The 16,258-nt window shown below is 39.9% G+C and overlaps 1 protein-coding gene across 1 annotated transcript in view; it reads right to left on the bottom strand.

Moving 5' to 3' along the window:
- The window catches only part of LOC147304583 (thrombospondin type-1 domain-containing protein 7A-like), a 189,902-nt gene that overhangs the window by 109,210 nt on the left and 64,434 nt on the right, over positions 1–16,258 (bottom strand). The window lies entirely within an intron of this gene.

Here is a 16,258-nt window from a genome sequence, read left to right as displayed (position 1 = left end):
TCATCATAGTTGTGTCACAGCAGAACTCATGCACATACAAATTGCTTAGCCAAAGGTGTGTCCTTTAATAGCGTTGCTCGGTAGGCAGTAGACGACATGCCCTTGAGTGCTAATGTGGCAAAAGCTGGCGGATGAGCAATCCAGTCACTTTATCATGGACTACTGGTGGTTCTATTGTTAATATTTTGGGAATAGCGGGTAAGATAGAAAGCAGTCATTTTCTTTCTCATAGTGTTACAACCACCACTGCCCTGTGATGCTCTGGGTGAGTGAAACAGAGCTGGGCCCCAGAGCAAGAGTTTGTCCGTTTGAGTCACTCCTGTCACATCTGATTTTCTTTCTTGCTAGAAAGTTCAAAAAGTACTTCAAGCTGAGATCTAGGCTGGCTTAAGTTATTGATGTGATTTATAGACTGCCATTCAACAGTTATTCAACATCAACAAAAAGATTTTTTAAGTTTGCAATCTGCAGCTGTTTGGAAATAGGTCAAGGCGAACCTCCTCATCTTGTGTAAATCTACAATTTTCCCTCTTGGATCTTTTTGTTCTCATTCCAAGATATTCCATCTTTGCCTCTCTTTGTCTCCAAACTGCTCAGTTTGAACTTTACCTCTGATATACTCATTTCTAATCGTATTCCTCCTGATTACACCTGTTTTACAGGAGGAGATCACTGACATGGGTTTTCATCATCAGGCTGTCCAACCTCTCCCTGACTCGTGCCACTGTTCCTACTTGTCTGAGGGCCTGCACCATCATTCCCATCCCCCAAATACTGGAATAGACAGCCTCAGTGACTACAGACCTATAGCTCTCATGTCTGTAGTCATGAAGTGTTTCTCAGCACACCAGAGACTGCCTGCCTCCCTCCTCGTTCAACCCCCACCAGTTTGCTGAACAAGCAAATCAGTCCACAGAGGATGCCATTACTATCACCCTTCACAGAGCACTGAGCCATCTTGAGATGAGGATGCTCTCCGTGGACTACAGCTTAGCGTTCAGCAACACAATCCCAAACATCCTCATCACCAAACTGGGCCTCCTTCAAATCCCCCCTTCCACCTGCTCCTGGATCAGGCCACTCACAGAAGGACTCTACTTAGACCTAGTCCAATGCAAGGTTGTTATCGTTAACAAAAACTAACCAAATAACAAACACTAGAAGTAAAAAAGCATTTTTGTTGGATGGATGATGGATGTAGAAAAAAAAAAAAGAGACTTTGTAAAAAAAAAAAAAAAAGGAAAACTAACTAAAACTAGAATGAGCTTTCACAAAACTAACCAAAATTAACTGAATTTATATAGAAAATGTGTTTAGTTTTCGATGATGTGTGTGTCTGTCATACATTTGTCCAGACACGTGCAGAGGGTGGGGGTGGAAGGGGCTTGAACACCGACCCCTTTCCCGATGGTGCCCCAGTTTTCTTTTTACTTATTTGAACCATTGCATTAATCAGCAGCATTTGAGTTGCATATTGACTTGTTGGGGTGGCTGTAGCTCAGGTGGTAGAGCGGGTCATCTACTGATCGGAAGGCTGGTGGTTCAATTCCTGGCTTCCTCCAGTCTGCATGCCAAATATCCTTGAGCAAGATACTAACCCCAAATTGCTCTCTGATGTATCCATCGGAGTATGAGTGTGTGTGAATGTTACCTAGAAAGCACCTAGAAAAATGTGCGAATGGGTGAATGCACAAGTTGTGTAAGGCGCTTTGAGTGCTCAGAAGAGTAGAAAAGCGCTGTATAAGAACCAGTCCAGTCCACTTGTCTGATGCATACGAATATGTAGAAGAAATCTACCTACACTCATTTATTGGCTGATATCGTAATTGTGTCTACTAAATTCATCTTAATTACAAAGTTACTCTGCCATATATCTTTTATAGTTACCTGATATCAATGGATGTTCATCTGCCCTACATTAATATTTTTTTTAGAAAGAGGTTCATAGGTGTGAATGTGGGTTGTCTGTGTTGGCCCTGCTACAGATCGGCGACCTGCCTCTCGCCCTATTAGCTGGGATAGGCTCCTGGGATAGACGTCTTCCTGATGTATGTATTCCACTTGTTGTACATACTACTCTTCTCTGAAATTTATTCTTGCTGTTCAGCTATTTATATTTGTATTCCATCCACAGTTTGTGAGGTGAATCCACAATTTTGCTGTACGTGTGCAATAACATGGCTATTCTATTCTATTCTATTCTATTCTATTTTTTCCTTCTTTTTTTTTTGGCAATACTGACACAGGCAATACATGGACTCTACAAAGGTTGCACAGGAAGTTCAGCCCCTCCATGTCTGCCAGCACAGTCTCAAGAGCATGGAGGAGATTCTCTGTGCAAGGAAGAACAGGATGGGCAATCTCAGAGCTCCACCAGTGGAGTCAGTTCTAGATTCCTCCTGGTGCATGACAATACCTCAAATGCCTCTATGCAGGCAGTTCCTGTAGGATAAGGAATTAATACCATTGACAGGCCACCATGCTCTTCTGACCTAAACCCTTCTGGGATATTATCTTTTGGTCCACCCCAACACTGCTAGGTTGCACCTTAGATTGTCCAGCAGCTCAGTGATGCCCCGCTCTAGACTTGGAAGGAGACCTCCCAGTATCAATGACACTGAAAATAGCTGTACATAATGTAATTTCTGTGAGACCGTTATGAGTATTGTTTTTTCTAACAGTTAAAATTCTATTTGTGAAGAAACTGATGAAGTCGTTACCAGTGAAGGTTAAAAGCACAACAGAGCTCTGACTCTTTGTCACTCATTCTTCTTTGTGCTGTGCTTCCCAACACCAGAGGGCACTGCTCTGTGCTGCTATGCACCAGCTGACTAATAACCGTATTGCCAGTTCCTTTCCAGATGAGGATTCATTGCATCAGAGTTACACAGCCATTATATATAGCATGCCACAGTTTCATGCCCTGTAGGTGTTGCATTGATCATAATGTTCAGTATTCTGAGATATTAAGGTCTCAGTCCCACTGGGGTTTGCTGATCATCTTTAGAGAGCAAATTCTTACATTACAACAGCTAAATTATCAGCCAATTAGATCCGAATTAAAAATCACAAGTTCTGCAATGACAGTAGCTCTAAGAAATTATATCACTGCTGTGGTCAAAAGCAATTTACTAGTCAGCAACAAAATCTGTTTGTTTTTAATGTTTTGGTAGAGTTTGGAACAAATATTAGAGCATAGTTTAATTAAGCATCTGTTGAGAGGTGTGTGAGGCCACCAGTGTAACATGTGCTCAATAGAGCTCACTTACCCATCTTAAAATATCGCAAGGTTTCAGATTCTTTTGTCTTACTGGGGTGTTCTGGCAACAAAATACTAATAATCATACCAGAAAAAATTAGGCTAAGCAAAATAGACAGGTGGAGCTGGATTAAGTGGGATCAGGATACACAAAGTGACTCTGAGGCTACGTTCACACTGCAGGTCTTAATGCTCAATTCCAATTTTTTGATCAAATCCGATTTTTTTGTCTGCTTGTTCACACTACAAATAAAATGCGACAGCAAACGCGCTCTAGTGTGAATGCCCAAAGCGGCCCGCATGCGCAAAAGAAGGCGTCACACACAACGCGCTCTGTTTAGACCCAGCACAAACAGCATTGTTTGATAGATGGCCCTTAATATAAAGACTTCGGACTTTACGTTTCCCAATTTTTGCTTGAAGTTATTTTGTTATTTACATAATAATGTAAATAACCTAATAATGATCCTTGTTGCTGTTTTAGAGGAGCGGTGCTTCAAAGGTTAGTTGCAGATTTCTGTCAGAATCTACAGATTATACAGTACAAATAAAATGTTCACGTTTCTCCAACGTTGTCTTCCCAACAGTTTCACTGACATCTACACTGGATGGCCAGGAAGTGTTCGCAATGTCTTCTCGGGCGCTTCTCCGGCGCTGATAATTGGCGTCTGTCTTGTGTCGGTGACGTAAAAGACGGATTTAATGCGACCTGACCATCAAACAGCAGTCGCTTTCTAAAACACCAGATATGTATCGGATTCAGCACCACATACGAAAGTGACCCAGATCGGATTTGAAAATATCGGATTTGTGTCGTTCACACTGTCAGACCATGATGGGATAGATGGGTCGCAGGGGGTCAAAAAAAATCGGATTTGATGCGCTTTCGCCTGCAGTGTGAACGTAGCCTAAGACATTCCAGTCAGTAATATGGTCCTCTCTTTCTTTGAGAGAAATCTCTAAAAAGGAGCCACTAAACCAATCAAAACCTTAAGATGGATAAAGTCACTAATTTACAGCATTCAATGAGTCACTGAGTTGCTAATACAACATAAGTTTTAATGCAATAATAAAAACTGTATGCAAACTGAGAAAACATGAATAAAGAAAGAAAAACACATGAAAGTATTTTTACCTGATGGCTTCACTGCGAAGTTCTACGAACATTTCTGCTCATTTCCATCTCCACTACTCATAAGAATGACCTCAGATTTTAAAACCAGTCTCACCAAGTTTGAACACAGCAATGATCACCCTGCTTTCCAAACCAAATAAAGATTACGCCAGCCTCTCTGACTGTCAGCTGCTTTCTCAAATCAATACAGACATTAAAATTATAAATGAGGCTCAGGCATCTAGACAAGACAAAATCATACCAATTCTAATTCATCCTGACCAGACTGATGTTATTAAAGGTAAACAACTTTTACTTATCAATAAATCTCACATTTTAATCTTATCCTCATGCTCCACAATGTTACTAGATAAGGATGTCTTCTCTTTGCTTCGCTCTTTACATTTTTCATAGAGCCAGTAGAGGATTTAATCAGACAAAATGAAAATATCAAAAATGTATTCAAACAGCCACCATAGACCATGAAGCCATTTTTTATGCAGATGATATTTTATAAAAATACAAATGTATAATTTCTGCATTATAAAAATATTAATTAAGCACACAACAGAAGGAAAAACTCAATATAAAAATGTATCAAATGGGATTTTAGATGCATACACTATTCCGAAAACACATGTAACACCTAAATGCAACCTGGCAGTGCAGCCCAGTCAAGACACTGATCAGCTACAGCATCTTCCCTGTTGGTTTGCCACATCCTGTTGTCTCCACAATGCTGCGTTCTAAGTGACTTGTTATCTGTCGAACTGCAAGGTTCCAATGTAGCCCTTACTGTTGCCATTTTTAAAGTGTAAATTACAAAATTATATAAGCATTGTGAAATAGAAGAATCGAAGGGTCTTCTGATAAATCATATGCCTGGAGATGGAAATGTCTTAAGTTAACCAGATCAGGACCTTAATAATCAAAAATTATTTATTAAGGGCTTCTGACAGAGAAACAGTTGCAAAGTGCACAGAAAGAGTAAAATAAATAAGAAATTAATAGAACATTAATAGACACAATAAAATAGAACAGGTACTTTTAAAATAAATAATTCATAATTCAATGAACTAAAAGTAAGCTTTTTATTCCCAGGCCAGTGGTCTAGTTCAAGCAACCAAAACTGCATTTACTCTAATCCACTTCCCCCTCAGGGTCAGTTTCACTGACTGTCAGTATCCCACTTCTGTCCAACCCAGTTAATTTTGGAATATTCTCGATCTCCTCGTCTTAACCTGCACGGCGAGGCAACACCGGACTGAGCCAAGTCAAGTTTAGCACATTTCTCTTCCCGTCTGTGTCCCTGGCTCTGGTCATGAGGATGTTGTGTAATGGGTGTCTGTAGTTCACAAGGGTGTCTGTAGAGCCACACCTTTCTTTTTTTGACCCTCCTCTCATCCCATTTGTAAAAGTACATTGATGTTTCCAGCAATATTAATGAATGGCTGAGTGCAACTGGCACTAATCAGTATACTCAGGTCAGTACATGATCTAATTAATAGAAATACTAAATCATAATATGTGTTTTTTTTGGTTTTCAATAAAGTTTAGTTTTATTAATTCTATATTTTTGTTTTAAGCTGTTTCTTTTTCGATTTGCTCTCCAGGCTTGATGGAGGTGTTTCAGAGTTGTTCTTTGCTGGTTTTAAAGACACTTTCAGTCCAATGCTCGTACCTGCAGGGGGTTGTTTTCCAAACCCAGTTTCAACCTTGCAACCATGCAAATGAAACTGTATAGGATCAAGTGTGAAACTCCTATCAACTATTTGGGCTGAATTTTGTAGACCAGATAAACTAAACAGCCCTATTTTGAGTTGTTAGATCATGCCATCATGTGAAAATGACTTCTGCATATTTTTAAATTACACTTTATTATAAATTCAACATGATGTCACAAAGTTTTGGATGTCTTAACATCAGGTTTATTAATGTACTCTGGACTCTCTACTTTTTAGGACTGGGATTATAACAGTAATTTAAAAATCAGATGAAAGTTCTATAATTATTTCAATCAAAGAACAAAACACATCAAATGCATTCAGTTAGAAAGTTTTACAAAAAGGCAGAGATGGGGGTTGTCTGTGGAAGGAAAGCTCTTATTTCACATCGAATCCTTAAGAAGTGACAATAGTTTCAATGTAATTGATTTGAATGACAAGGACTAAAATGAGACAAGCAAAAATTCCTAATTTTAACATGTTCCTAAATGTTAGGAGCATACAAAGAAGAGGATTGGTTTTATAACATCCATAACAGGGCTGGAGCCTATCCCAGCTGTCATAGGGCGACAGACCCTGGACAGATCACCATTCTGTCGCAGACACATAGAGACAGACACCCATTCGCACTCACATTCACGGGCAATTTAGAATCATTAAGGCATGTTATTTAACTAATTGCAAGCCTTTCTACTGTGGGAAGCCAGAGTAACCGGACCAAACCCAGACGAACATGAACATGCACACAGAAAAGCCCCGGCCAAATGGTGGAGTCAAACCCAGGAACTTCTTGCTGTGAGGCAACAGTGCTAACCACCGCACCACCGTACTGCCCTTTTTCTTTAAAAACAGTGCTCTGTAGTGACCAAGACATCGATTTACTGATCCACACTACTAGGATCTACAGCAATGACATCAGAATTTCATTCCGACAGGAGCATTGTAGTAGGGATGGTAACAAAGAGAGGGAAGGTAATCAGAACTGAGGGGAGAAGGCAACTGAGGCAAACACTGAGAACAGATACAAGTACCTTGGAATCGCACAGGCAAATGGGAACCATGAACAGAACAGCTCTTTACTGTCTTTACTTATTGTACATGTACAACGAAAGAGGCTGCTAGAAACGCCACAACCCCAAGTTGGAAGGAGACTGTGGACTAGTGATTGACAGAACCACTGTCCAGGATTAAAAAGCAAACATCTATGAGTACATCAGGAAAATGGCCACAACTGATCATGTGCTTAGTGAATACCTCAGACAGCAGAAACCCAAGGAAGAAGTGGGACAAGGAGGTCATGGAAGAACAGGCCCCTGTATGCCATATACCACTGGCAGACAGCAGAAGTGACTCATATCAAAATTCCTACCAATAGCTTGACAAAGCTGAACACAGTGCACTGCATATGGCAGCACAGGAGCATGCGACATCGATAGAGGCTGCCATCTACCACACCAGGCAAGACTCGAGGTGCAGGATGTGTGAAGATGCCCTGAAAGATTCCAGCACATACCAGCAGGGTACAAGATGCTAGCAGGCAGGACACACATGCAAAGAAACTGGACAAGCAGAGGAAGAGGCCTATAACGATAGCTGTAGCTATACCAAGTGATAGCAACATCAGGAAGAGGGAACACAAGAAGCTTGAGAAATACCAAGGACTGAGAGAGGAGCTCGGGAAGATGTGGAATATGAAGGCAATAACTGCCATGCAAATTATATCCACTTGTATATCTCTTCTAAGCCCCAAGATGTATCTAAACTACAGATTTTGCAAAGGTGATTGGACTCTATTAAACATTGGATGGCTAACCATTTTTCCAGTTTAATAGAGAGAAAACACAAGTCCTTGTTTGAACCTAAAGTTAAGGTAATGCAAACTCTCGGTCTTGCCATATTCACTACACAAAGCTTAGCAACTTTTAGCGCAGCTTTCACTTTAGAAACTTGTGTTAAATATCTGGCATTTATCACAAATACTGTGTCACATTCTGAACTGTAAATTGTTATTGATGAATTTACTTCATCATGTCTACATGCATTATTTATTTGTATTAGAAAAACCTCCCTCACTAAGTCTTCACATTACACTCTTGCTAATTCAATTACACCAGCTTTCTGTCAACGTCAAAGTCCACTTTAGAATCTTTTTTTGACTTTTAGAGCTCAACATAGCCAAGCATCAAGAACTTTTACAGACGTACTTTTAATCCATACGTCGCAAGCAGGTCCCTGAGGGCTGCTCAAAGCCTGCTCACTGTGCAGCATGCAAAGCTGAAAACTATATTAGACAGAAACTCTGCAACTCTCTCACTCAGCTAAAAATCATTTTAGCGTTTTTGTTATGAAGCACTTTTTATATTTATCTTGGAAGATGCTATATCAATAAAAAATTACTTTTACTTACTTATCATTGTGTAGCTGTTACAGACTGAATTTGGAAATTTTGGAAATTTGAATTTGCGTGAAAACAAGCTGAGGAATTATTAACAAATACTAGACTTTTAATGGATAATTTGTTTTACTGTAAACACATTTAGAAATCCCTTTTATAGTCTTCCTGACCTCTTAAAGCACTTTAGACTATAACATTTAAACAGCACCTGACATACGTGGCTTATTTACAACCAACATTGATATTTTTGGACTGTGAGGAATAAGCCAGAGTGCTCTGAACACAGCAGGGCTTGAACCAGGAACCCTCTTAATAAGAAGTGACAGCACTAACCACAATGCCACCATTAAATGCTTAAAACTAGTGGTGTGCGATACTGCATCGCCGATACCAATACTTTTCTATAAATAAGGTGGATGCGTCATTGAATTGCTAAATCTCAATTAATTTTCATGACCTTAAGTGTCTTTTGTGATGTTTCCTTTTTTATTATTAAATAGTTAAATCCCAGGACATAATTAGGACAAAGTTTATAATTAAATAGAAAATGCTGTATTATCAATTTTTTAGAAAAATCTTAAATTAAAAAGTGCACGTAAACCGGTAAACAAATTAAAACAAACAAGTCCTGTTGAGAAGCCCCCAAAGCGTCACGTCACGTGACAGCGCAACATCTGAACACAAGAGGGGGGAGGGGGGGGGGGCAAAGTGTGCCTGCTCTGCGCTGACACAGGAGCGGTGAGTCTGGCTGTTTCGTCTTTCATCTGCAGCACTGCAAACAAGAGCGGAACTTAAAGTAAAGAATCGATCTCATCAGGCTATCTCGATCCGATAGTGATGACGACTTGGTATCGATACAATCAATATTTGGATCGATCCGCCGACCACTACTTAAAACCAGAGTACAGAAAACCTGGCACGTGCCTTTGACCAACAACAACTTGGTTTCAAAACAACATACGTTGCAGAGGTGGAAAGTGACAAAGTATAAATACTTTGTTACTGTAGGTAAGTAGAATATTCAGCTATCTGTACTTTATCTCAGTAGTTATTTTTCTTGTTTTTTACTTTTTACTTTTACCCCCCACATTTCAACACAAATATCTGTATTTCTATACAGCAAATTCAAAAGTGTTAAATGTTTTGGTGTTAATAGTCTTCTTGCAAAAGTAGAGTTAATTTTACTCTAAGCAGAGTCACATTCTTTTAATGTAACTCTGAGGTGTAAAATGATAGTAGTTAAAATCGAGTGTTAAAAATGAGTGTTTCTCTGTCAAATCTGGAGGTGTTACAATGGAAACATTAACTCTTGACCTCTTAACTCTGAACTCCTACAGGGGCTATGACACCAACAGAGTAAATTCACAGACTCCGCCCCCAGCACGGCTCCAATCGAAGCTGAAGTGAAGCCGTTTCGGAACATTTTGCTCTACATATTTGAGTTGTTTGCCATGCTTGGTAAGTCATTTTTTCAAAGATTGTTTCAATTGTTATTAGCTTTTACTTCTGTGGCTCTTTGGAGTTGAGACAAAGCTGTGTGAAAGGCATTAGCCATGTTGCTCGCTGATAGCATAATATTCTGTTTTAGCTAGCTGAAAGGTATTGTTTGCGGGCAAATACCACAGCCTTGAAAAAAAGCTTGCATGTGAATTTTCAGTCAAACTTTTGGTCAAATACACCTAAAACAATGTCTAGAATGTGAAATGTTGGTATAATGGTGCTACTTGAAGCCTGAAAACGATCGCCCATAAAAAAGCGAGCAAACAGCAGTAGCAGACGTCCTGACTGGGTTCTACGTTAGCATAGATCCCTCCAGAGTTTTGTGCACACAGTTTAGGTAAAAATGAAAAAGGTTGAGGTTTTACATTTAGTTCAGTATTACCTGTTGTCTGTGTCTTTGTCTTTTGGGAAAATACTTTACACAAGTAATGGCTCAAAAAGGATTCCTTTTTTTTACTGTGCTACAATTGTTTACTGGATTATTTGTGCCATTAATTAGTGTCAACTAATTTTTATTCGATCTCCACACAGGATATGCTTGTGAAGATGGAATATGGGGGAGAGCAGAAGTGCGTTGAAGTTCCACAAAGGGATGAATGAAGGACATGCATATTGTATTGAAGAAATAAGTGATGAGAATGCTGTTATTTGCATTTACCAGCTCACCTATGTCAGACCTTAAGATAAACAAAATTCTAATGAAAGTGAGAACATGTATACTGTTACATCTTTCAGAAAATGTTTTGAAATTGTGGTGCACAGTTCAGAATAAATGTTTTTCAAAAACCATTGCGTCTTTTTAGTAAATGTTTATTTCCAAAAGAAATTTCTAGAAGTTCAGAACAGTAAAATTCCCGCTTTTTAGAATGAATTAGAAGATAACTCTTACGTAGTTAAACTAAAATACTCTTTGAGAGTTAATATATAAACTCTTAACACCAAGTGTTAAATTATCAACTCCAGACAGATTTGGTGTTTAACACTAAATCAGAGTTAACGTACCAACTCTCCAAAAACAGTTAAATTAACACTCTCTGGTGTGGACCCATATAGACACTTTAATAGTGTTGAAATCAAATCCGACAGTGTTAATTTGGACATGCTGGATTTGCTGTGTACTCCTGACATTTTCAAATCAGGCTCATTACTTTAGGTTCAAAGGTATAATTTATAGCGTTATACTCAGTAGTTTAAGTGGGCCGGGAATGGGTGCAGGTGTCTGTATGTTGTAGTGAGCATCTAGCTTAACCAGCTCTATCCTGGCCATTTGTGGCCACTTCACTTTTCTTTTTTCGACCATTTTCATTCTGTTAATGCAAATGGAATGAAACTTCCCAAAGGTGTGTATTTTTTTCAGATTTTTTAATTTTCAACATCAGCTCCTTAATAATGTCAATAATATTCACTATACACCAAATTGTTCCTCTTGGCTCTATCGTGGCCATTTTTGGCCAATTGAAACCCATTATAACCACCTTTTTTGATTCCTTGTTATTGACAGTACTAAATCATACAATTTAGGGTAAATTGCTTTCATTCTAAACTCAACACATGAAAATTGTATTTTTTAATGTTTTTTACCAAATTACATAATTTACCCATTTTTGGCCAAGCAAGCGATTTCATGTAATAATTCTCGTTTCTAGTAGCGGCCTTTGATGGCTTACCACACTCCAATGGACCAAAATAATGAAACAATTTTGACATAGGTTTGATCTTAAGGATCTAATAGTTTGTGTTTGTGCATGACATCCTTAATTTCCTTCGGGATTAATAAAGTATTCTGATTCTGATTCTGAAACATGTATTTTCAAGATAGACTGGAATAAATTATGACACATCAAACATTACATAATAATGGATTGGATTTATATAGCGCTTTTCAAGGCACCCAAAGCGCTTTACAATGCCACTAGTCAGTCACTCTCACATTCACACACATAGGCTGCAGTGAATTTCTGTGGATGCAGGCTGCTGAGCTTTGATGTTCCCAGTCAAACTCAGCTTTGAAGCACATGTTAAAAGCACTTTTACTCTTGTATTTTTCATAAAAAGATACCATACTCAAAATATTAACTCAACAAAACAAAACAAAACCCGATCACAGGACATTTTGCAGAGTTCAAAGCTGCAGCTGCAGCACAAACAACAACAAAAACTGTTTATAAACGTGTCCTGGAGTTTATGCAGGTGCAGACAGTGCTACTGCTGTAAGTAAGCCTAACAGCTTCCAGATCATTTATTCTTCAAGCAGTCCTCTGACCTTGAAGAAAACACATCTGCCCAAGATGAAGAAACTTCTTCTCCAGAAGATGAGAGGACAATTTCCAAAGAAGCTGACCACCAGGGCCGTGCAGAGAGGTTTAAAGGGGCGGGTGCTCAAAGTTAAAAAGGGGCACATTGAACCAGGCTGAATAACAACAACACACATTCATCAAGAATCTAATATGGGCAACAAGGCAAAGCAAACGTAACCAATGTTTTAGCTGTTGAGGGGTTGCTGCTGATAGTGCTGGAGGGCAGGGCTGTGTTGATCTGAGACTGTAGACATTAAAAAGTCCAGAGAGATGGTAGCTGATTAAACAAGTGTCATGAGATAATAACAAAATGCAAAGATTGGTGACAGCGCTTGGAACCATAAGGCAACAAAAAACTGTGAGAAATAATTTAGGCTCTGCCTGTGAATCACTCTTTGCTTCTCTTCTTCCTTCCATCCCATCATTTCATATATCACTCTCCACTTGCTGTCCATCTGAGAACAAGGCACAACTTGCTATTGCAATAAACTATAATCTAATTATCCACACCTAACAACTCCAGCACTTAATCTAAAATAAAATGATGACAGAAAAATGTTATAGCCCTGCCTTTAGTAGCCTCACACAGCTCCTGCTGTTTCCTCCTCATGTCCTTACCAGGCATGTCTGGACAATGTTATATCATGAGTAATACTTTAAAAAAAAAATCCATCTAAATAAAACACACACATGCACGCACACACAGTGACATTTTAGACCTTCTTCAGAATACTGTATATACTATGGGCATCATGGTGCTGATCCAGAATCCTTACATTATTATTTATTACTAGAGCTACAATAATAAAGCAATGAGGAGGGGGAAGTAATAAATATGAAATAATGTATTTATGATGATTCCATTTGTTTCACTATCCACTCTGTGCAGGGCAAAGCTTATTACATTTTTAAACTAGAGATACAATCATTTTACTGCTGTAAAATCCAAATTTTGTCTTATTAAAAATATAAATCTAATATAATCTGCTTCTTAATGTATGTTCTTTAAAATACAGCGTGTGTTTTTAATATATTATAATTATAATAATGCATAATTGTGAACATGCATATTAGATCGTTTTTTAGTGAAATATAATCCTTCCAGAAAGGCAGGAAAAGCCCGGAAACTTACTTTAAAACTAAATATGTTTCTAAATACTTTAAAACTAAATATGTTCCCTAAAACGGTGACAGAGCTACAGACCCATGACAGCCTTACACAGGTAGCCAGCAGCTGTGACCAGCACTACCTGTGCAGTTAATAAAAGGACAGATAATGTTTGTCGCGCTGTTGCACACACAGCACGCTCGTTTGTTTCAGTTCGTCAGTTGCAACAAGACAGCTTACCAACGTGTACGTAATAAGCTAATACTCCTGGGTGCTACACACTACAGTGTGCGCTGTACACCTACTTACTGGTTTTGTCGCATCAGTCTGTGTCTCTGAGTTAACTTGTGTTTCTCCTGCAGCTCCGGACGGCAAAAAATGCGCGTGCTCTTTGTGAGCTCGTTCCCGGCTCGTAACCAGCGCGTTCTGCCGTCGAGGGCGATCATTGGTTAAATGTGATCATTTGACTGATGCAAGCCAGATCCTTTTATTTAGCAAAACTATGATTAATAGTTAAATATTATTGTTGAGGGGCACAGACAGGACTCCGCACCCACACACACATTAAAAATTTTTCTTTTTTTTAAAAAAAGTTGCCTCAACAAAAGGGCACTTTGGGCACACATCAGGAAAGGGGCGGGTGCTCAAGCCCCTCTAGCCCCCCCCCCCTCTGCACGTGCCTGCTGACCACATTACCACTGATGATGAGTACTAGCCAGTGCCTGAATCCTCTTCTTTGGGGGAGGATTGGGGTTGGGGGGCATGGAGGTGGAGGCTGAGCAACTGATGGAAAAGAACATAGGAGCATTTTCTGAGACCGAGGAGCCGGTGACTGAGTGGATCCCTCATGAAAGGAAAACCATGTGGGTCCCACCACTGAAGAGAGACTGCTCTACAATCCAGTACCCACTGGTATCAAACCAGGGCTCACCCTGTATGCAGTTTCCTGCATTAGCAGCCAGAGATCTACTTTTGACTTTTTTAAAACAAAGGAGATCTTTTAGCTGCTGTGCACCCTTACGAACCTGCACAGGAGGCGAAGGTGTGAGGATTGTAGATGAAGTGGAGATGTAAGCCTACACCAGAATAAAGCAATGTATAGCATGTTGGATGACAACACTGGAAGTTCCCAGGAAGTAAAAAAGGGATGGGGTTCAGACTCCAACTGACGGAGGAGCTCCGAGGACAACGTCTTTACTTCAGTCACATTGGCAGAGGAACTCCTCAGATCATAGCTGGACTGGCCATCGGGCATTTGTCCGGTGGGCCGCTGGCGATTTTTTGTTTTATGGGCCGATGGATTTTTTTTGTTTTTTAGGAAGTGTATATATAATGAAAGGTGTTGGATTGGCCAATTGGTCATGATCGACTCTGGGCTGGACCAATTACAGCCGAGGAGGCCGGATGCACCCTCCCCCTTGTTTAGCAATCACGTGATTTTCGCGCATTGCATGCTGGGAACTCGTGGCAAAACAATCCAAGTACCGCATCAAATGCAAGCATTTGCAGCACCGCAAAACGTTCATTCTCCGGTTCCAATACCTTCTTGTTTTTTCTTTGCTGCACAAAAAAGGAATGTACAAAACAAAAGGAGAACAATGCCGGTCCGTACAAAGACAGACTCGACGAAAAGACAAAGAAAAGATACGAGGAAAAAATCAAAGGAGGGTCAGACCCTTACGAGCACACAGAGGGACAAAATACATTAGCGTGCTGCCCAACTTTCACCACGCTCAGATTTATAATTATACGGTTCTTGGAGTGAGTGCATACACTCATGAAGTTTAGTAACTTCAGGTCACTGCAACAAGCCCAGGTACAGTTTACCGACGGATGGGTACAGGACCTTGAAATGCACCGTGTGGAACGAAAGACCATGGTACGAACAAAGGTAAGTTTACCAGTCTCACAAATCGTTTTTGTCAGTGTACCATGGTAATAACAGAAGCGAAACGCAATATTGTGTCAGGACAATTCACTATTTATGCACAATAAACAAAGGAGCATAGCGCGACAATTTCTGTTCAGCGCCAGACTTGCTTGTAACCTATATCACCAATTATGTTAAGAAAAATGATGCATTAACTACTGCAAAACTCTGACCTTTGTGGGAATGCTTGGAGCAGACTAACATGTGAGCTGGAGTGTTCTGAGACGTTATATTTGGTATATCCAGACCATCCGTCGGCTCTTACTTCGGAAACATGGCTTACAAAATTTCTCTTCAACGACGTAATCCGATAAAAAAAGCGATCTCTTTACCCGTCGGCTTCCCGTGGCTGTCATGCGACCGGCTATTGCAGTTAATAATACAACAGCTTCTTGACATTTTTTGGGTTTCTTTTTATCGCTGTGTAACTGAGTTCAATTGAAAGCCTGCGTGCGCTAGTACCTCTTGCCACAAGTTCCCAGAATCCTTTGCAGTTTTACCCCTGAATGACGTCACATTTTCAATCTTTATCCTGGTGGGCCGGTCTCTAGTCAAAATGCCCGGGCCGATTTTTTGTCCCAGTCCAGCCTTGCCTCAGATGAAAACTGGCACAGGGGAAACAAACCAGAGCTTCCTCCCCAGCTCCTCCAGTTGCAACAGTGAAAGATTTTGTTGTCTGTCTTTCGCTTCACCAAAACTACCACGGCGATATCCCACATGCTAAAGCAACAGAGGAATGCGCTTCTTTTGACCACAACACACAGGGAACCAGCAGTTAGTGATGGGTAATAGAGGAAGCCTGGAAGCAAGAAGCAATCCTGGACTACAATAGGCACAAATACAGCTTGGATAACTTATCTTAAACTATTATCTTAAACTTAGAGAGGATGCTGGCACCTCGAGTTGTAGAAGGAAAACTAACTGATGGCTG

This window comes from Aulonocara sp. 'chitande type north' Nkhata Bay, linkage group LG22, assembly GCF_057382095.1.
Source record: "Aulonocara sp. 'chitande type north' Nkhata Bay isolate Kocher_YH1m ecotype deep benthic linkage group LG22, A_spYH_male_GT1.1, whole genome shotgun sequence".
Classification (NCBI taxonomy): domain Eukaryota; kingdom Metazoa; phylum Chordata; class Actinopteri; order Cichliformes; family Cichlidae; genus Aulonocara; species Aulonocara sp. 'chitande type north' Nkhata Bay.
Note: the sequence above shows the minus strand (reverse complement) of the source record. Positions and strands in the feature narration are given on the sequence as shown.